The 23,319-nt window shown below is 33.7% G+C and overlaps 1 long non-coding RNA gene across 4 annotated transcripts in view; it reads left to right on the top strand.

Moving 5' to 3' along the window:
- LOC140600731 (uncharacterized) overlaps positions 1-21,486 on the top strand; it is a 71,349-nt gene extending 49,863 nt beyond the window's left edge. Inside the window, exons 7-10 of one of the 4 annotated variants that reach the window (XR_012003892.1) lie at positions 1,859-1,947; positions 3,275-3,404; positions 17,158-17,382; positions 20,234-21,486. This is a non-coding gene — a long non-coding RNA (uncharacterized lncRNA). The remainder of the gene's footprint in view (positions 1-1,858; positions 1,948-3,274; positions 3,405-17,157; positions 17,383-20,233) is intronic. The other 3 variants (XR_012003893.1, XR_012003895.1, XR_012003894.1) reach the window with 3 other exon arrangements.
- Positions 21,487-23,319: the final 1,833 nt, after the last annotated feature.

Here is a 23,319-nt window from a genome sequence, read left to right as displayed (position 1 = left end):
TCTTTCTTTCTTTCTTTCTTTCTTTCTCTTTCTTTCTTTCTTCCTTTTTACTATGTTACAATGCCCTCCTGATAACTAATATCAACACCATTGTTTATGGATCAATTACATTCTCCCAGGCATTTTCTTTGGCTTCTCCCACTTAACTCTCCCAACAAAACTGGCTAAGGCAAGTACCATTATAGCTCTAATTTGGTAGACAAGAAATCTAAAGAATCTTCTCCAAGGTTACATAGCTAGTAAGGGATAAGACTCCACTTTCATCTCAGATACTCTGACCCTGGTTGCAGAATCCAAACTACACTGTCTCTCAACTTGCTGCCTGCTCCCCACCTCCTCCTCTATGCTATATAATATACTCAAGGTGCACAGTTCTATGGGAGGATAGAAGAAGAAAATATTGATTCCAGCTAAAGAGATCTCCAGAAGCTTTGTGAATGAAGTGACATTTGAGCTAGGCCTTAAGAGATTAAGTATCTAAGGAACAGATAGGCTTAGTGACTTGTTTAAAATTTCATAAGTTCTTCAAATACAGGTTTTCTTATACTTAGATTCAGACTTTTTTCAAAAATTTATAATATATATCCATCTAGTTCTTTTCTTTTCCCATGCACTGTATGTCTCTTTCCTTGAGCTATAAACAAAGAAATATGCACAATTTGGAAGGGCAAGAGTCTCAGACTCTCCAAAGATTGTGTATAAAAATATATTAGTGTCATTCTATGGAGTCAAATACAAATGGTACGAATTGAAAGCATATATTTATGCCCACACTGACTAAAATCCTCTTGCTAATAAATACAGCTTAGATTTGCTACATTGGTATGTGGAATATAAAACCAGTGCATTTATCTAAAAATGAGAAATGCCCTAGCGAGGGTTCCATTCATGAAGTGATATAAAGCAGAAATAAAGCTTGACTCTATAGTCAAATTTTTAAAAGCTATATTTCCATACAGTTTTCAAACACATGTAAAACTCTTTTTTCATGTAAAATAAATACAAGTCCTGAGTAGTTTTAATTAGCGATCTTGGAGACACGTTGCACCTGTTCCAATTCATCTGCAGAGATGAAAACCCTTCACCTTTTTCATTTACTGACAAGTTAATAGACATTTCCAACCCATGGAAGCACATGGAGTTTTGCAGCTTTCTTGTGACAGGTGAATAATAAAGCCTCCCAAGAACGTGGCAACTGTACACAGAAAATCCCCAGTGAGTGTAAATTCCTGAGCAATGACATTACGTCCCCCATTGTTCTGCAGGCCTGTGCATGTATAGCTGATGCATCACTTTGTTTTTATTAACAGATTCATTGAGGTATAATTTACATAGCACAGTCCTCCTATCTAAAGTGTACAACTCAATAATGTTTAATGTATTTACAAAGTGGTGCAACTACACTCTACAATCTAATTTTGGAGCATTTCCATAACCCCAGAAAGAATCCTTACACCCATTTACAGTTATTCCCTATTCACTCCTTTACCTCAGTCGGTGATGTTTCATTTTTACTCAATTTTGGAGATACTGACTCCCATATGCTTGCTGTTTTGTGAATTGGGCCAGTGAATAACTGAATAGCACTTGTATGCATTGGAGAACACAATATAGCATGGCTATTATATGGCTGTATGTGTATGAGCACCTTTGTTCATATGCCCATGCACAGAGGCTAAAGGAAATGCAAAAAACCATGAAGAGAAGCAAAGATCGGAAATCAAAGTATACTTTGATAGCAAAAGCTATCAGCAGAGGTATTCAAAATGGGTATAACAAGATTCTACTTTTTACTGAGAAAAGTAAATTGTAATGAGAAAAGAACAAAATTACAGTTACATGGATTCTCATTATTCAGGGGTCCTGTATTTGCAGTTCACCCACTTGCTAAAACGGAATGCCCATCAGCGAGCAAACTGAGAGGGTATGCAGATTCTTTGGAGTCTGGTGAGTATTCATGTTCATATTTGTTTAAAGGCTATAGGTAAGACTGTTGACAGGGATGTGTGCTTGTGGGGCACAGGTAGCCAGCACTGGATCCAGGCTGACTGCATGGTGATTGTGTAGGATGGACCTTCTAGGTTACCTACCTCCCAGTTTCTATGAAGGGACAGAAGCGAGTTGTGACTAAACTGGGTGGTAGAGACCAGACATAGTAGAGTAGTTACAAAGTAATGGATGGGTTTGGTTTGCTTTATAAGGGAAGTGTTACTATTTTGTACAGAAGCTGCTAATGTGGGCAACCTCTGACACAATATATTCCAAAACGCAAATTCATATTTTGAAAAGGCTTTTATAGTTTAGGCTCTGTATGTACTGCTCTACTTGTGAGAGTTGCATGCCTTTTATTTTGTATCTAGCAGCAAAGCCTACAATAAAACTTTGAAACAAAACAAAACAAAATATTATCTGTAACCCCCAAATCAATACGTCATGGTTTGCAGTCATTTGCAGATAGAATAGTGAAAAATGTGAGTCACTTAGATCCCCTCCCCTATGTTCTTAGCTGAGATCCATCAGGGCAAGACTATGACTCTTGTTTCAGCTTTAGAGATGACCAGAGGATAGAGCAGGTCAAGGGCACTGCACTGTGGTGCAAGCTGTGGGTCCAATTGACGGGGTTTGAATTTGTCACTGCTTCTCGTTAGTGAAGCAGTCCCAGGCAAGTCACTTAAAATGTCTAAACTTCATTTATTCTTTTGTAAAATAAAGAAAACAGAATCCACCAGAATCAATTGTTTAAGATTTAAGATTATAATACATGAGATACCTATATCTACATCTTTCCATTTCCTTTAGGGGCACCGGTTCAGTATTCACTAATTCAGTGTTCCTGGGGAATTTTATAGACTATAGCTACAGTGAATAATGAGAGTCAACTGCATATTCTAAAGAATATTGATTATGAGAGTGAGGAAGGATAAACTTTTCTCATAAAGTTTCCATGGCCTAGAAAATAACTACAAGTGTCTTCAAATTTCCTTCATTTTTATTACTCTGCTCTTATATGTAGAGATCATTCCCAAAATTTAAAAGTAAAATAGAGAAGAAATCTTTGGAAAGCTTCCAGTTCGGAATTTGTTTTGCCACAATAGGAATCTGACTTACAGGCCTTGAACTCAGGGCTTTGTTATTCCTACGCGACAAGGGATTTGAATGTGAGATGCTGGCATTTACTTAGCTGCTCAGGGTAGTACCATGTCTTGTCCTATCCTTCCATTCCATCATCCTCAGTGACAGCTCTTATCCTCTTTTATTGTTTGTTTCCTCATAGATACAAGATAGCTGTGCAAGTGCCAGACCTCATGAAAAAGGAGGGGAGAGAGGGCACCCAACTATATTCATGGTATCTGTCCTCTTCTGTCAGGATTTGGAAAGGAACATTTTCCCAGAAATGAATTCTAGTGAGTTCTCCATTGATCTCATTGGTCAGTGTCATATGATCATGTGCCAAATGGCCCTTTAAGATTACTTTAGATTAATTTTAGTCTATAGTCTGAGCTGGACATGTTGCTATTCCAAGCAAAATCAAGGTTTCATTAGCCAAAACAAAGAAGTAGTGGATACTTGATATCCTGGAGACTAAACGGAATTAAACACCATTTCTGGCTGTGTGTGTGTAGACAGGGAATGAGCATGAGTTTCTGATGTTGTATCTGTCTTGGTAGGTAGCTCAGGTGTAGAGTTATGCACTGACTTTAACCTTGGGCCATGGAATGAAAAACTGGCTTTACATGATTAGGATTCAATTTATTTATCCCACTACAACACAGGGTGCCTTTTTTATGACTATTCTGTGAAGGATTTTATTCTCTGGAAAATGTAAGTCTATTGTATGGGTACAACTTGAAGAATTATTTTTGCAAGTTGAGTATCTTGTTAAAAATAAGAGACATTTTCAAATAAAAATGTCAGTCAGAGGATGAGAAATTGAAAATCTTCATTCAGTTTCCCATGTGTATTTATAACTCTTGAGCCAAAGTAGGATATAAAGGCTGCCCTATGACAATGTAAAAGTCTCGGAAACCAGAATTTCCCAGCTAGATTTCTGAGAAGTACTCTGACATTGTTCTAGGCCCTTTTTAAAATCCATTTGATATTTAATTAAAATAACATGTTTAATTTTTAAAGTTAATCTTGTTAATTTAATACATAAATATAATACATAAATGTATTTGATGAACTACTAATATTTTTGTTAGTACTTAAAAATATTAATATAAAAACACTTAATGAATAGATTTCTAGTTAAAATCTTAATATTCATGCTATCAATGACTAATAGAGTCTCTTCCAAGATCCTGTAAAAATTACAACAGAATTATATAATTTAGAAAAAACTTATAAGCCCCTGGGATTTGGGGACAAAAGAGAACTTGGGCCAAAATATGCAATTATATGAGACTATAAATTTAACTTGGGAAAATGGTCTGCCAAATGAACTAAAACATTCATCCAGCCAGGAAAATGGTAGCAAAAGCTTTTGACTCATTGCAGTGTCTCATCCTTGCTTGAGGTCAGAGAACATTATTTAAGCAGCTACTCCTCCTCATCTCCATCACATCTTCACATCATGGTGACTATTTCCTAGACCAAAAAAAAAAAAAAAAACCCAAAAAACAAAACAAAACAACAACAACAACAAAAAAACACCACAAATCATTGTGCAGAATAATGTGGTGGGTAGTATCTGAGGTCAGCAGAACCTGAATTATACCTTAGCTCCACTACTTACTAGCTTAGGCACTTTTAGGCTAAGTATTTATTTTATCATCTGCAAAATGGGGATAGTAACAGTACCTATTTCAAAGAACTGTGATGCTTGAAGCAGTAACATGGCAGAGTTAGCCCAAGATTACATATATAATTAGTATTTAATAGCTATTCTTATTTATCATCTATCAAATATTATTATGGTTATTCCTGCCACCATCTCATACACACATAAGGAGGGAAGAAAAATGAGAAAGAAAAAAAGAGAGAAGAGGCAGAGGAAGGGTGAGGAAGTAGAGATTATACCATTTGCAATTGGATTGAGGGTACACAGGATATTGTGGTCTGAAAAGTAGGGCATGCATTGTTATATGCATATTATCCTGTTTCCCCTCATTAAGAATGCAAAGCAGGAGCTATTCCTAGAAAAATCTTTTTTAAAAATTTTATTATTTTAATTTTTTAATATTTTATGTATTTACTTATTTGAGGAGTGGGAGAGAGGAGCAGTTGGAGAGGGACAAACCAATTCCATGCTGAGCACAGAGTCCAATGCAGGGCTCAATCTCATGACCCCAAGAACACAACCCAAGCCACAATCAAGAGTTGGATGCCTAACTGACTGAGACATTCAGATACCCCTTAGAAAAATTGTATTTAATGCTATGGTTGCTCTCTTGGATTTATTACACATGCATGAAGAATTATAGATTAAACATTTTTCCTTACTACATTGTGGGAGGAAGCAGATCTTGTAGCTTAAGAAAAGTCCACCGTAGAAATGTTAGCTAGGCAAAAAAAAAAAAAAAAAAAAAAATCAACAAACAGGTGATTAAAGCATCAAAACAAGAAAAAGGGTCCATAGGTAAAACACTCAGTGAAGACTGATACAAAGAGAAAGCAAGATATAAAAATATTATAAGCTGTAAGGAAGTGGTTTTCAACTGAGAGTAATTTTACATCTGTCTCCCCACCACAAAATATTTGGCAATGTCTGGTGACATTTTCCATAGTCACAACCTGAAGAATACTCCTGTTATTCCGTGGCTAAGAATGCTGATAAATGGGGATCCCTGGGTGGCGCAGCAGTTTAGCGCCTGCCTTCAGCCCAGGGCCTGACCCTGGAGTCCCGGGATCAAGTCCCACATCGGGCTCCCTGCATGGAGTCTGCTTCTCCCTCTGCCTGTGTCTCTGCATCTGTCTGTCTGTCTCTCTCTCTCTGTGTGCCTCTCATGAATAAATAGATAAAATCTTAAAAAAAAAAACAAAAAATAAAAAACCTTGATTAGTAGAAATCAAAGGACTTGATCATCAGAAGTGACCTCTCAAGAAACTGAATTATGCAGCAGATGAGATTGAAAGGCTCACCACTAATTCAAAAGAGAAATAGAAAACAGCTACAAAAAATATGTTACACATAGAAGAGGTAAGATCCAATCTTTTGGATTTTTAATTTAAAAAAATGGGTATATAGAGAAAATAAAATGAAGAAAGAAGGAGGTATATATAATAGACAAAAAAAATTACCCAAATGGGCAGCCCCGGTGGCTCGGCAGTTTGGCGCCGCGTTCAGCCCAGGGCGTGATCCTGGAGACCCGGAATCGAGTCCCACGTCGGGCTCCCTGCATGGAGCCTGTTTCTCCTTCTGCCTGTGTCTCTGCCTCTCTCTCTCTCTCTCATGAATAAATAAATAAATTTTTTTAAAAAAGCAAACATTACCCAAATGGAAAGATCAATTTTGTCTAGTTAAAAAAGACCTCTTCCTGTTTGTAACAAAAGTGGATAAAAAAAAAAAAAAAAGATTTGAGTGTAAAACAAGGATAGCTTCATTAAAAAACCCAAGTTGGCCTCAGCTTTCTCCTGCCCAATGTAAAATGGCAAAACAAACAAGCCAGCACCTCAGAGACAAATGAACAAGCAGAAATCTATGGAGCAATGTCCATAGGAATTTAAGGAAAAAGGTTTTAGTGAAATAAATATGTACCCAATAAGTAACCATTCTTAGACTTGCAAGGGAAAACCATGTTTTCAACTAAAAAAATACTAATAACCCCAAACAGGAAAGAAAAAAAGTAAAACTAATAACGAGTATAGCCATGATATAAAAAAGTAAAAAGTCTAGATAAAATACATTTGTAATTATTTAAATTTTGGCAACAAAGTAGAGTTCAAATATTAAACTTATTGAAAGGTAAATGGTATAGTCATCCTTTATGACAGTGATCATATCTAAAACCTCAAAATGAAAAGTGAAGGTGACTTACCTGAAATGACAAATACAAAAGGCAGTATTTAATTCATGACTTTTATAATTTTGGAAATTAATATTAGGAATGAGTTTTTTGCAAATCAAATTACCTTTACAGTTTTATTTTAAAAATGTCTCATTCTTTAATAATCATTAGGAATTTTTAAAAAAATAACAGTATATATAGAAGAGAAAGAACATATAGCGTAAGTGTAATTTCTTAAAATCATACAACAATATGACAATATTAAGATAAAGTTCATCAATGTATTTTTAACTTCCAGATTACACTAGATGGATTAGTTTTCCATTGAAAAACAATAATAATTCCATAATTAAGCTAAATATCTATGGAGGAGCAATATTTCCTCAAATATATAAAATTATGAAAGAAGGCTAAATTGACAGAAACATCCAGGTTTTTAATGGACAAGTAGTTTAAAAGATATGTATTTATAAAAATTAGAAGATAAAATATTTTCAAAATTTGCCACTTTAAACAGAACATAATCATTAATAAAGTACAATTTAAATTACTTAATTAAAGAAATATGTACCCTACAAATACAGGGTGTATCTTTTTAAGATCTGAAGAAGGAGTTATTTTAAACATCACAGACCACAAATTAAGCATAAAGTAGTATAAAAGTAAACATACAAGACTCTCTGAATCAAAGCCATTGAAGCATAATACTGGAAGGTAATAATAAAAATTGAAAGACCAAAACAAAATAAAAACACAGATTTATTATCAATAAATGAGAGAGAGAAAACCTGTAGCAACCATACAATTATTTTTATCAAAATTTGTAGAATGTATCCAAAGTTCTGCTCAGAGACAAATGTATGGCCCTAGATGATTTTGGTATTCATTAAGAAACATCAATAAGCTAAACTTTCAATGTCTATAAAATAACACCAGTCTAAGGACAGCAGAAAAAATTTTAAAAATATCAAAATTGGTTGATTTGATTATATTCAAAAGACATTTGAAAAATAAATTTGATGAATTTGCTCCTTGGAATAATAAAGAATATAATGAATTAAATAGAAAAGTAGCTTGTTTTAATTAAGAAAAAAATAAAACCCACAAATATATGTCATTACAATGAAAAGGATTTCAACAGAGTGGTCATTAAAGAGTAAGGAATTTTTATTTAAAAAACTATAACTGAGATGCCTGCATGGCTCAATTGTTTTGACAGCTGACTCTTGATTTGGGCTCAGGTCATGATCTCAGGGTCTGGGATTGAGCCCCACATCAGGCTCTGTACTCAGCAGGGTGTCTGCTTAAGGATTCCATCTATTTCTTTTCTTTGGCCTCTCCCCCAGCTTGTGTTCTCTCTCTCCAGAATAAACAAATACATCTTAAAAAATAAATAAAAAGCTATACCAACAAATTCAAAAATCTTAATGAAAGAGATACTTTCACAGGTCATTTTAAACTGATGAAAGAAATCTTTCTTTCTTTCTTTCAAGAAATCTTAGAAAACAAAGAAAAATGTCTATTATCTACTGGAAAGAAAAAAATAAAGGCTTAGGGTCTGAGTTTTGCTATAGATTTCATTTAGATTATTGATAAAGAAGTTCCAATGTCAAGTCAAATATTCTACCACTTGGAAAAATACAGAAAGATTATCAAATTATTTTGTGGTGCAAATATCACCTTGAGAAGGAAACCATGAATAATATAACCCATAATTGTAGACCAATAAAATTTTAGAATGCAGTTGCAAAAATTCTAACTAAAATACAGACAAAATATTAGTAGAAGAATTTATAACCAATAAGTAGAATTTATTTCATTATTGATATTAGGAAATTATTTATTAAAGATAAGTTTAAATAAATAAATTTGTTCAATGTGATATCTATTTTAACAAACAAAATATGAATTATCATTTATTACATTTAATATGGTTACTGGAAAATACTAGAAAAAGCACTTTTACCTAAATGAGGATTATGACAAAGTTCCTTATGGCTAATTCACATCATTTTAAAACATTGGCAAAGATAAGAAGACATAAAACACAAATGAAATTTGTAGCTATTGGTAAGAATAGAAATATCAATATTTATGAGCCGCTTCTGTGGAAACACAAAATAATTCACGGAAATGCTATTCAAGATACAAAGTAGTTCAAAACCTTTATAATGCACAAGAAATAACAAATTGGTAGATGCCATCAGAAAATATGCTATTCATGAGAGCAAACCAACATAGACTACATGGAATACCTTCCTAAAAGAGATGGAGAACTTATGGAAATTAAATGAAAAACCAAAACTGAGGCATAAAAAGATGAGATATATTATGTTTCTAGAGAGGAATATCAAATATTGTAAAAGTATAATGTCTCCTTAAATCAATTTGTAGTTTTAAAATAATTCTGATAAAGATTCAAATTAGGTTGTTTCATTCTTTCTAGCAAGAGCAGGGGAGGCATGAAAAAGTCATTTGAAAGTTTAATTATAAGAAAACACAGATAATGTTGAAACAAAATCACAATGAGTGGCAAAAAATTACCCAGGTTTTAATGGATATACAATTATAAGATTACAACTAAAGGTTAGTTATATTGGTGTAAAAATACATGCTAATTTAATAGACTAGTTAGCCTTAAAATACACTACATAATTTGTTAGAGTGTAATGATGATAAAGCAACACACACCAATGGGGAATTAATTAATTATTCAGAATATGATATCAGGAGAATAGTTAAATATATAATAAAAAGTTAGATTTTAATGCAATTAATATATCTGCCATATTTTGTCAAAGATTTGATATAGAAAATAAAGATATCCTTCAAAAAAATTAGCTAGAGTTAACTGTACATGTGTGTGTATAGAAGATAGATTTTCAAAGCATAAGTCAGCCAAAAGATATTCAAGACATGTCGTTCACTAAAACATAAGATGCAAAATAAATATAGAATTGCTATTTTGTTAATGTAAAATAAAAGATGTGTCCTATTACCTGTATATGTAGATAATTAGATACACAGATCATGTCTGCAATGATAAGAAAGGATAATAAAAAGATTTTAGCAGACGGTAAAGATCAAAATAAACTTCTGCTTTTTGTTTTTCAATATTGTACAGTGAAGATCAATTTTGTTTAATTAAAACCAATTTAGAAGATAAATGAATACATTCATTGATGACATCAAAGATTATTCCATATATAATTTATAGGCCAAAAACAAAAATAAATTAATGAAGCAAATAGTAAACTAAGACATTATTGCAACATACTATTTCCACTTTGTAAATAATTCTTAAAAAAAAAAGATTTTATTTATTTATTCATGAGAGACACAGAGCAAGAGAGAGAGAGGCAGAGACACAGGCAGAGGAAGAAGCAGTCTCCATGCAGGGAGCCTGACATGGAACTCGATATCAGGTCTCCAGGATCAGGCCCTGGGCTGAAGCAGGCACTAAACTGCTGAGCCACCCAGGCTACCCCACTTTGTAAATCTCAAACAATTTTTTAAAACAACACAGTATAGAAATGAGCACTCCCAGGACAAAACAGCAGAACACAAACCCGCATGCATTAGAGACAATCCTAAAAGTTCTAGGTCCTGGAGAACAGGACACTACATGGCAGGGCATTATAAGACAACTTCTTCATAAGGTCATTAGCCCCAAGAACAGAAGATATAGCTGACTTTCCTAAAACACAGAAAGAGGCACATATACTTAAACAAAATGAGAAGGCAGAGAAATTTGTTTCAAATGAAAAAAACAAACAAACAAATAAACAAACAGGACAAGGCCACGGCCAGATATCTAAGATAAACAGATATAAGTAACATACCTGATGGAGTATTTAAAACAGTGATCCTAAGGATACTTACTGGACTTGGGAAATAGTGGAAGAGGTCAGCAAGGCCCTTAACATAGAGGTAAAAAGAACCAATCAGAGATGAAGAATGCAATAACTGAGATTAAACATGCTTGATGCAGTCAACAGCAGTCTGGAAAAAGGAGAATACATTAATGAACTAGAAGACAGAACAATGGAAACTAATCAAGCTGAACAAGAAAGAAAAGGGAATTATGCAAAATGAGAATAGACATAAGGAACTCAGTGACTTTATGGAATGTAATAACATTCACATTATAGGAGTCACAAAAGAAGAGAGAGAAAGGGGGCAGAAAATTTATTCAAAGAAATAATAGGTGAAAACTTCTCTAATCTAGGGAAGGAAACAGATATCCATATCTAAGAGACACAAAAAAACACTGACAAAATCAACAAAGGCAGATACACAACAAAATACATTGTAATTAAATTGGCAAAAAAAAATCTTAAAAGCAGCAAGACCAAAAAAAAAAATAAAACAATTTAAAAATGTAACATGTAAAGGAAACCACATAAGGCCATCAGGGGAATTTTAAGCGGAACCTGTCTAAGCCAGAAGAGAGAAGAATGATATACACAAAGTGCTCAATGGGAAAAAAACTACAGCCAAAAATACTCTATCCACAAGGTTATCATTTAGAATAGAAGGAGTGATGAAGACTTTCTTAGGCAAACAAAAGTAAAGTAGTTCATGACCACTAAATTAGTCCTGCAAGAAATATTAGAGGGGCCTAATTGAGTAGAAAGGAGAAACCAAAAGTAGCAATATGAAGGAAGGCAACATAAAAGAGGTAAAAATGAATAAATCTGTAATAAAAAAAAGTTAGCCAAGGAATTCACAAAATAAAAGGATGTAGAATATGGCACCATATACACTTAAAACATAGGAGAAGAATAAAGAATGGGTTCAAACTTAAATGACCATCAACTTAATATAAACTGCTAGATGTGCAAAACGTTATAAAAAAACCTTAATAATAATCACAAACACCTTTAATAAATATGCAAAGAATAAAGAGAAGAAATTCAAGTATATCACTAAAGCAAACCAGTAAACCGTGAAAAAAAAAAGGCAAGAAAGGATCAGAGAAATCTTCAGAAACAACCATAAAACAAGTAATGAAATGGCAATAAATACATGCTTATCAGTAATTACTTTGAATGTAAATGGACTAAATATTCCTTCAAAAGAGATTGGGTGAGAGACTGGATAAAACAAATAAACAAACAAACAAAAACATAGAAAAATAAGTCTCATCTATATGCTGTTTACAAGTAACTAATTTTGGACATGAGGACATCTGAGTATCAAAAGTAAAGGGGTGGAGAAACACTTATCATGCAAATGGATGTCAAAAGAAAGCCAGAGTAATAATATTTATATCAGACAAACTAGACTTTAAAATGAACTATAAAAAGAGACAAAGAAGGGAATTATCTCATAAAGGGGACAATCCAACAAGAAGATATTACACTTATAATAAATATTTATGCACCCAACATGATAGCGCCAAAATATATAAACAATTAATTATAAACGAATTGATAATAACACAGTACTAGTAGGGGACTTTGATACCCACTTATATCAATGGATAGATTATCCAAATAGGAAACAGTGGTCTTAAATGATACACTGGACCAGATGGATTTAACCTATATATTCAGAACATTCCAACCTAAAACAGCAGAATACATAGTCTTTTCAAGTGCACACGGAACATTCTCCAGAATAGATCACATATTATGCCACAAAACAAGCCTCAACAAATTTAAGAAGATGAAAACCATAACATGCATCTTTTATTTCTTTTTATTTCCAAACCATCTATCTTTTCTGATCACAATATTATGAAACTAGAAAACTAGAAGTCAACCAAAAGAAGAAATCTAGAAAGACCACGAATAAATGGAGATTGAATTACATGCTACTAAACAATGAATAGGTCAATCAAGAAATCCAACAAAAAAATTAAAAAGCACATGGAAACAAATGAAAATGAAAACACAATGATTCAAAACCTTTGAGATGCAGCGAAAGCCATTCTAAGAGGGAAGGTTATAGCAATACAGGCTTATGTCAAGAAGGAAGAACAATCTCAGATAAAAAAACCTAGACATACACCAAAGAAGATGGAAAAACAACAACAAATGTAGACTAAAGCCAGCAGAAGGAAGGAAATAAAAAAGATTAGAGCAGAAATAAAATATATAGGGCAGTCTGGTGCAGTCTAGGCTGCCTTCAGTCCAGGGCGTGATCCTGGAGACCCCGGATCGAGTCCCACATTGGGCTCCCCACAGGGAACCTGCTTCTCCCTCGGCCTGTGTCTCTACCTCTCTATGTGTGTGTTTCTCATGAATAAATAAATAAAATCTTAAAAAAAAAAGGACACAAGTAAATAAAATCACAAAAGAAAGAGGAGAAATAATAAACAACAGAGAAATACAAACAATTATAGAGTAGAAAGGAGAAACCAAAAGTAACAATATGAAGGAATATGTATGAAAAACTATATGCCAACAAATCGGCCAATCTAGAAGAAATGGATAAATTCCTAGAAACATAATCTAACAAAGCTGAAACAAGAAGAAATTGAAAATACGAATGTGGCAATAACCATCAAAGAAATGGAATCAGTAATAAAAAACAAAGCAAAACAAACAACTCCCAACAAACAAAAAGTCCAGGATCAGACTGCTTCACTAGTGAAGTCTTTCAAACATTTAAAGGAAAGTTAATGCCTATTCTTTTCAAACTATTCCAAAAAATTAGAAAAGGAAGGAGATTTCCAAAGTCATTCTATGAAACCAGCATTACCCTGACATTGAAGCCAGGTAAAGATACCACAAAGAGGGGCACCTGGGTGGCTCAGTCTGTTAAGTTTGCCTCTGGCTTAGGTCATGATGTCAAGGTCCTGGGATCAAGCCCAGTGTGAGGCTCCCTGCTCACCAAGGGGGGCCTGTTTCTCCCTCTCCCTCTGTCCTTCCCATCTGCTTGTGTGTTCTCACTGTCAAATAAATAAATAAAAAATCTTAAAAACCAAAAGATACCACAAAGAAATAGTACTACACGCTAGTATCTCTGATGAACATAGATGCAAAACTTCTCAGCAAAATACTAGCAAACAGAATCCAACAATACATTTAAAAACTCATTCACCATAGTCACGTGGGATTTATTCCTGGGTTGCAAGCATAGTTGAAATTTCAAAATTCAAAGTGATATATCACATGAGTAAGAGAAATAATAACAGCCATATAATCATTTGATACAGAAAAAGCATTTGAAAAAATGCAGCATATATTCATGATAAAAATCCTCAACAAAGTAGGTTTAGAGGGAATATACCTCAACATAATAAAGACCAGATATGAAAAACCCACAGTTGACATCAGCCTTAATAGAGAAAAACTGAGAGCATTTACCCTAAGATCAGGAATGGTTAAGGTCAAGGATGTCCACTTTCACCACTTTTATTCAGCATAGGGCTAGAAGTCCTAGCTGAAGCAATCAGAACACAAAAAAGAAATAAAATGTATCCAGATTAGTAAGGAAGAAGGAAAACTCCTACTAATTGCAGATGACATGATACTAAATATAGAAAAACTGAAGAGTTCACCAAAAATCTGTTAGAACTAATAAATGAATTGAGTAAAGTTTCAAGATATAAAATCAGCATACAGAAATCTCTTGCATTTCTATACACCAATAATGGGTCAGCAGAAAGAGAAATTGAGGAATCTATCTCACATACAATTGCACCAAAAATAATAAGATACCTAGGAATAAACCTAACCAAGAGGTGAAAGTCTCATACACTACAAACTATAAAATACTGATGAAAGAAATTGAAGATGACACAAAGAAATGAAAGAACATTCCATCCCAAGGATTGGAATAACAGATATTGTTAAAATATCTATACTACCCAAAGCAATATACATATTTAATGCAATCCCTATCAAAACACCAACAGTATTTTTCACAGAACTAGAACAAACAATTCTAAAATTTGTATGGAACCAGAAAAGAGCCCAAATAGCCAAAGGAACGTTGAAAAAGAAAAGCAAAGCTGGCAGGATCACAATTCTGGACTTCAAGTTATATTACAAAGCTATAGTGATCAAACAGTAGGGAAGTGGCACAAAAATAGACACATTGATCAATGACACAGAATAGAAAACCTAGAAATGAACCCACAATTATATGGTCAATTAATTTTCGACAAAGCAGGAAAGAGTATCAATGGGAGAAAGATAGTATTTTCTCATGAATGAAACTGGACCACTTTTTTATACCATACACAAAAATAAATTCAAAATAGATTAAAGACCTAAATGTGAGAACTAGAAACCATAAAAATCCTAGAAGGACACACAGGTAGTAACTTCTCTGATGTTAGCTATGGCACCTTTTTTCTACAACTAACTCCTCAGTCAAGGAAACAAAAACAAAAGATAAACAATTGGGACTACATCAAAATTAAAACCTTCTGGACAGTAAAGGAAAGAGTCAGCAAAACTAAAAGGCAATCCTCCTAATGGGAGAAGATTTTGCAAATGACATATCTGATAAAGGGTTAGTTTCCAAAATATATAAAGAACTTATAAAATTCAACACCCCCAAATTGAATAATCCAATTAAAAATGGGCAGAAGATGTGAACAGACATTTCTCCAAAGATACAGAACATCAACAGACACATGAAAAGATGCTCATCATTTCTTAGCTACAATAAGACATGACCTCACACCTGTTAGAATGGCTAAAGTCAACAATATAAGAAACAACAGGTGTTGGCAAGTATGCGGAGAAAAAGGAATCCTCATGCACTGTTGGTGGGAATGCATGGGCAGCTACTGTGTTTTAGAGGTATAGATGTTCCTCAAAAACTTAAAAATAGAACTACCCTGAGATCCAGCAATTGCACTACTGGATATTTACCCAAAGAAAACAAAAACACTAATTGAGAGGGATATATGCATTGCTACGTTTAATGCACCATAATTTACAATAGCCAAATTATGGAAGCAGCCCAAGTGTCTATCAGTTGATGAATGGATAAGGATATGTGGTGCATATATAGACCCAAAGGAATATTATTCAGGCATGGAAAAGAAAGAAATCTTGACATTTGCAACAACCTGGATGGAGCTAGAGAATATAATGCTAAGCAAAGTAGGTCAGTCAGAGGAAGTTGAATGCCATGATTTCACTCGTACGTGGAATAAGAAACAAAACAAATGAGCATTGGGAAAAGAAGAAAGAGACAAACCAAGAAAAAGACAGAGAACTGATGGCAACCAGAGGTGAAGTGGGTGGGGGTATGGGTTAAATAGGTGATGAGGATTAAGGAGTGCACTTGTAGTGATTAACACTAGATGATGTATGAAGTTGTTCAATCACTTTATTGTACATCTGAAACTGATAAGACTATGTTAACTAAATGGAATTAAAATAAAAATTTTAAAAGTGACCACTCAACATGAACAATTTACAGAGGCCAGAAAATGTGTTGAAAAGACCAGCCTCACAAATAATCAGTGTTGCAAATTAAAGTAATATGGATTTTTTCATTCACCATATTAAAATAGATTTTTTTTAATAAAATTCAATAGTAGAGAGAATGAATTTTATGAGCAGTTTCATACACTCCTAATGGGAGTGTAAATTTGGGTAATTTTCAAAATTTGCCAAGAACCTTAATGGATAGTTATCCTTTAACAATATCGCTTTTGGTAATCTATGTAAAACAGAGAGAGGCAGAAACATAGGGATAGAGAAAGGTATAGATATATAGACAAGAGTTTGTGCAAAATAATGATTATTGCATCAAAATTTATCATAGTGCAAAAAATGAAAAAATTTTTTACAAAAACTACAGAATATCTGCATGAGGGACTGATAAACACTAAAATTCATGCTGTAGATGGCTGTCCACCTTCATCATCATAGGAGGAAAAGTAGAATACAAAATTAAGAATTTTATTTAACACACATTAAGAAAAAAACTTGTAGGAAATAGTACAAAATATTCAAAGTGTGCTTGAGTATGTGAATGAATATATATATAGGAAAATATATATTCCTTATATAGGAATATATATAAGGAGCCTTAGTTCCTTCTCTCTCTCTCTCTCTCCATATATATATATGAATATTATGGAAATTGAATTATATAGAATATTAAGGAGATGAATATTATGGAGAAATGTAGATACTTAGAGATATATAAAATTCAAAATATATAATTGAAGTTTTTGCTCATTCTTTTCATTAACCTTTTCAGCTTTTACATGTTTTTTTTTTTTCTTTTTTAGTGAGAATCCACTGTTTCATAGTCAGAAAAACAAGCATTAAAATAAACAAAAAACTACGAATGCCCTTTCCTCAGTGAGTGTCTGCCTTTTCACTGACAGCGCTGCATCCACTAAACATTCAAACAAGCATCTTCTGTGACAGACTCCGGAGGCGTTTAACAGGCATTTTTATGAGCATTTAATGACCAAATATTTATAAATTCTCACAACACCTCTGTGAAATAGGTAAGAGAGCACATCATTCCTTCAAAAGCAAGCCCTGTTTGAAGTCCCTCCTTCACCAATGTTGTCAAGATTGTCAAATCTCCCCCATGCTGTAAGTGGCAATAGCAATGATTATTCTTTCTTCCTAGTAATAATAATAGTAAAATGCCATAATAACCAGGAATAAATTTATCCAAAGGAGAAATTGATGCCTGTTTTTGTCATCTAAGTTTTTTTATAGAGCCAACAGAAAGTCTCCACAGATTCCCAGAATCCATCTCTACCAATTCATTGATGCAGGGAATATCAGACACTATGTTCTGTTTTATTATTGAAGTAAATATATATTAAGTACCTACTTTCTAGGTACTGAGGATACAGCAGTAAACAAACAAACAAACAAAAAAACCCTAGCAGCAAAACCAGTTTCTGACTTCAAAGAGTTTACAGTTAAGTATATTGAAGCCTACCATGTCCCCCTCCTTCCTTTCCCCAGATTTCCAAAAAGCCAATGATGCAATAATGTCCTAAAGACTTAGTTCCTTCCAAGTTCCTAGAACAGTCTAGATGTGAAATAGGACTAATGTGAATAAACACATATGTATTGCTGAAAATTAAAACACACTCTTAAGCAATCCTGTAATGCTTCGTTTCTATTTCTACCTCATCTTGGCATACCACTGCTTCTGAGTCTCCATGCTGTCAGTTAAACCCTAGACCTGATGGTGTCCAATATGGTAGCCACTAGCTATACACAGTCATTTAAATTAAAATTAAAATTATAATTAAAAGTTTAGTTTTCAGTCACACTAGCCACAATTCAAGTACTCAATAACCACATGGCTAGTGGCCATGAATACACCATCGTGAAAGGACTATTGGGTGGCTCTGCTCTATAGTTTTACCAGGATTTTCATTGTTTTTTTTTATAGATTTGTATTTATGTATTTGAGAGCTAGCAAGTGCTCATTTCACACGTGGAGGGGAGGGGCAGATGGATAGAATCTCAAGCACACTCCCACTGAACACAGAGTCCAACAGGGGTATGGGTGCTCAGTCTCACCACCTATGAGATCATGACTTGAGCTGAAACCAAGAGTCTAGACTCAACTGACTGACTCAACTGACCCAGGCACCCAATTTGCATTGTTTTTTAATAGAAATTTTCCTAACACCCACCCTGTGTGTCCAGATACTGTTGCCTACTCTTTATACTCAGATCTAAACTCTTTCCTAAGTATCCTTGCCTGCTGCTCATTAATGGAGTATCAGATGCAAGTGACTAGAGTTATGAGACTTAGAGTCTATACTTTCACTATGTTGTTCCCACCCTGTAGTTCAAACAGCTACTAACTTCTGGACTGTGGCTAAATCCACCATGCACCAGGACCTTTGAAGCAGTCTGGACCACTCTTTACTTCAGACTCTTACTATCATTTAGTAGTAATTGACTCATGTCAAGCCTGTCCTGAATCTCTCATTTCTTCTAAACATAGGACTGCCTCGTCCTTAGACCTGACACTATCTATAACTTTCCTGGTTCTGACTTTATTTCTCATCACTGTACAATTTATATTCTTTATATAAGGAAGTTTCCTTTGGCTTCCTTAAAAAAAAATTCACCTGGTCCTCGAGACTACAGCCTCCAGTTTAGCAGGCATTAATATTGATCTACAAGAAGTACCTGGATTTAATGAATTTTCACAACCTTGGCTTGCCCATCTTGGTACATTTCTAGAGTCAACGTTCTTTGGCCCAGTTAGTTTCCATTGTCCTCCAGTGATTTGGTAAGAAAGTCTTTTTCAAGATTTTCCCTATCTCTTCTCTTCCAATCTCAGGAACTACTAACATATATGCCTTGCACCTAAGTCTTGAATCATTCATCCAGCAACATCAAAAGTTCATATTTCTTGACCACAGTTTCGATATGATGCACTGTGCTATAATAAAAGGATATACAGAGAAGAATGAAACAACTCCTTTCCTTAAGGAGATCACTGTGCAATTATGACATGAAATTTTTTGGCACAGGAGAAAGACTTTCTTTCTGCCTTAAGAAATCATGGTCAAAATATATGTAGATCTTTGGAGAAGAGACTCCATGCTGACAAATTTACTTCTGCCATAAAGATGAAGATTGGTTCAGAAATGGCAAGTAGGAGACTATATATATGTATATATATGTAAACCTTTGCAAAATTTATTATTTTGTGAGATATTCTAGTCTTCATATACTTATACTATTTTCAAAAAAAATCTTACAAAAATGATGACTAGGGAAAGGAATATTTGCAAATTTTCACATTTCCTTAGTAGTTTGGATTGCTCTAATAAACTGGAAACATTCTCTAATTGTCTCCTCAAACTGAAACATTCACCTTACCGTTTCAACTTTAGAGATGTTTAGACTATTTCTTTGACTCCTGCTAAGTCTTGGCTACTGTGTAGCTACTCTTTCTTTGTTCAGTGCACCTTCTTAGTGAGTTTTATGTTTTTGGACTGGTCTATTTTTAGAACATCTTCCTTCATTTATTCAACAAATATTTTTCATTGTCCAGAATGTGTTAGACTCTGTTCTGAGTTTTAGAGGTACAGTGGTGATTGTTCATGTTACTTTACAGATAAACAAATGAACACTAAATTATCTGTCTCTGAAAAGTGTTAAGAAAAATAAAGCAGAGGAAACAAAGAATAACATTTACTCTTAGGGTATTTAGGGAACATTTTGAGGAGGTGACATCTGAGTAGAGACCCAAATGACATAAAATGGTAAACCATATTGGTATCTTTGGAAGTGTTTCCCACAAAAAGAAAACAACTCATTGAAAATCCCTGAGCAGAAGATAGACATGCACTGATTTTTGTTTTAAAGGGGTTTCTCTGGCTTCTATGTGAATAATAGACCTGTATGCAAAAGCAAGATAGAAGCAAAGACACCATCAAGAGATTATGCATCCTTAACTACGTGATTCAAAGGTATTGCAAGTCCCAAATGTCCATTACTTATGAATCATCTTGGCCCCTAAGTAGAATGTGTTTTTCTTATCTCTGTTGTACAATTTATTCTCAGGAATTTTATGTATTTCATGGGTCTGTTTTGTCAATGTTAAGCCTTAAAGCTCAATTATATTTTGTGGAGGGAATAGCAAAGAATAGTTCAATTTGATAGTGTTTAGCCTTCAATTATTAAATCATAGCAGTGCTTACTGGAAATGGCTTTGGTTGCTATAGCCTGTTGTTTGTATTTTTAAATGAAAAAGATAAGTCCAGTAAGGCCTTCCTCCTGTTGCCAAGAATAAAAGCCCAGCTTTATGAAAGCTCATCAAGACTGACTTGCCACTGATCCAGCTTTGAGGCATTTGGGGGAGCTTATTTTTTTTTATTTTAATCCAAAGACTGCCTAAAGACATTTACCCTTTCCAACTAAAAGCCTTGGGTAAGGCCATACAAATTATATTCATGCCAACTTTCCTAATGAGAGCAGCATATGCTTTCTTAATTTAAATGGAAGAATGGTAAACACAGACAAAACACGTTACCATTAGCAACTATATCAAAATTAGTAAATTTAGGATATATTTTAAAAATTATACATATATATATCATATTTTAATAATCATTTACCCAGTATGAAGTTTCAATGTGGTTTGGTGGGAAGATCTAAAAATAGATATTTTTGCATAAAAATCAGTTGCAGTGAATTAGCTGTAAGATTAGAAATCTTAAAACAGAGCTGGTAATAAAACAAAAGTATAATTTGATTCTGCTTTGTAAGATGTTATCTCACTTTCTATGTTATGAGGTCCTGACAATATAATGACAATAAAACTGACCTAACTTAGTTCCTTTAATTTTATATTGATACATTGGTTTGACTTTAACTAATATAGGCTTTGACTTACAGATTATGAAAAAGATTTAGCTCTCTGTAGAAGCATTATTAAAGAGTTGTAAGTATAATGTTGACAAATCATTCATTGTATCTTATATTACATTCCCTTATATGTCACTCCCTATGAAGATTTTAGCACTTTTGTTTGTATGCTTATTTTGACTCATGAGAGACAGTAATAAAGTTGAAGATTGTGTGCTTAAGGAGCAGGTATATTTGTGGGAAATCTTCTACTTGACATTTCAAAACTGTGAACATTATTTCTTTATGTGATCCATTTACTGTAATAAATATAACTTAATAATTAAATATTTATCAAAATATATTTTGCTACCTTATATATAGACAAATGTGAGATTTCTTATTAAAACCACTCTTTTGAAATGCATTCTTTGAGTGGGGGAAATGAAGATTAATGATGTTTGAGGTTTAAAAAATGATGTTTGAATAGTTTATGATCTTAAATAGTTAATGTATGGCTCTTTGTGGCTTGAAACTGGTCTAGTTAAGGGGAGGCATATTGCCCTGAAACTTTGCTATTGGCACAGCGCTTGCCTTAGATACTTCTTTGGGTCATTGTTCTCATTAACTTTGGGTATGTAGCAAACAAAGTACAGTTGAGTTTTACTTTTGCCATTTAGAATTGAGGTCAGATAACATGAATCCTTGAACATACCTCTAGATGAACTTTGCACTAAATACTTGGCTATGGAAAATAATTTTCAGAATTCTGATTCTTAATTCACAATAACATGATCAGTTCAGAAAAAGTGTTACTATATCATGATAAAATTGATTCCGCTGATTTTATTTTTCCAGAATTTGGAAAACATTATGTTAGGCAAAGCACATATGTAAAACTAGATGTGTTCAAGGAGATAAAAGAATTCAGCATCTATTGAGCATCTGCTATATGGCATGCATTGAGCTAGTTGGTTACAGTAGCAGTAAATATTTATCAGGCATGGTACAATTCATTTGTTATGGATCTTCCCATTGCTATATAATCAACATTTCATAATCAATTAACGTGATGCCACAATATCCAAAAGCAAAGCTATTTCAATTTTAAGGAGGCAGTTGTAAGAGAGGATATCATTAAAATAAGGCATAAATCAGAGCCAAGGTACTTGGCAGGATAGTGGATTTTGTCTGTTTGTCTTCTGGGAAACATTTTTCTGTGCTTATGAACCAATATGGAGCAATACCCTAGTGTTTTTCACACTCCATGATGCTCCATTTATGCTCCATTTCCCTTAAGGAAAGTGAACTTAGGAAGTTTATTTCTCCCTAGGTTACATGCCCTGCCACAATGACTCAGTAAAACTACCCCTTTCATCCTGGCCAAAGAGAACTTTAAAGGTACCATGTGCCCTAGAGAAGATGAATGGCAGGGGTTTCTAAGGCATCTGCATTCAACTTATACTACTCAATATGTTTCCTTCTTATTGGCCTATGAAAAACAATGCCAAAAAAAAAAGAAAAAGAAAAAGAAAAACAATGCCAATCAACTCCTCTCATAGTAGAAACATTACTTCTATTTTTTAAAATTAATTTTTAAATTTTATTTAAATTCAATTAATTAACATATACTATATTATTGGTTTCAGAGACAGAGGTCAGGGATTCATCAGTTTTATATAACACCCAGTGCTCATTACATCAAGTGCCCTCTTTAATGTCCATCACTTAGTTTTCCCATCCCCCCACCCACCTTCCCTCCAGCAACCCTCAGTTTGTTGCCTATGATTAACAGTCTGTTATGGTTTGTCTACCTCTCTAATTTTATCTTGTTTTATTTTTTCCTTTCTTCCTCTATGATCCTCTGTTTTGTTACTTCTGGATGAATAGTACGGAGGCAGATTAAAGACTGAGTTTCTGTTCTGGCCCCAGAAGAGAATGTACTCTATATAGTGCATTTAGCTTGACAAAGTAAATATCAAAATAAACTCAATAAACTAGTTTGTGTTTTAGCAAGACATTATATTTACAGTTGCATTCTGTTAAAAATCTCTTCAAATTCAAAAGAACAAGTGTCACGTCTTCCATTTTTTGCAGATGAAGAA

Source organism: Canis lupus, chromosome 12, assembly GCF_048164855.1.
Source record: "Canis lupus baileyi chromosome 12, mCanLup2.hap1, whole genome shotgun sequence".
NCBI lineage: Eukaryota > Metazoa > Chordata > Mammalia > Carnivora > Canidae > Canis > Canis lupus.
This window is presented reverse-complemented; position numbering and strand designations above follow the sequence as displayed.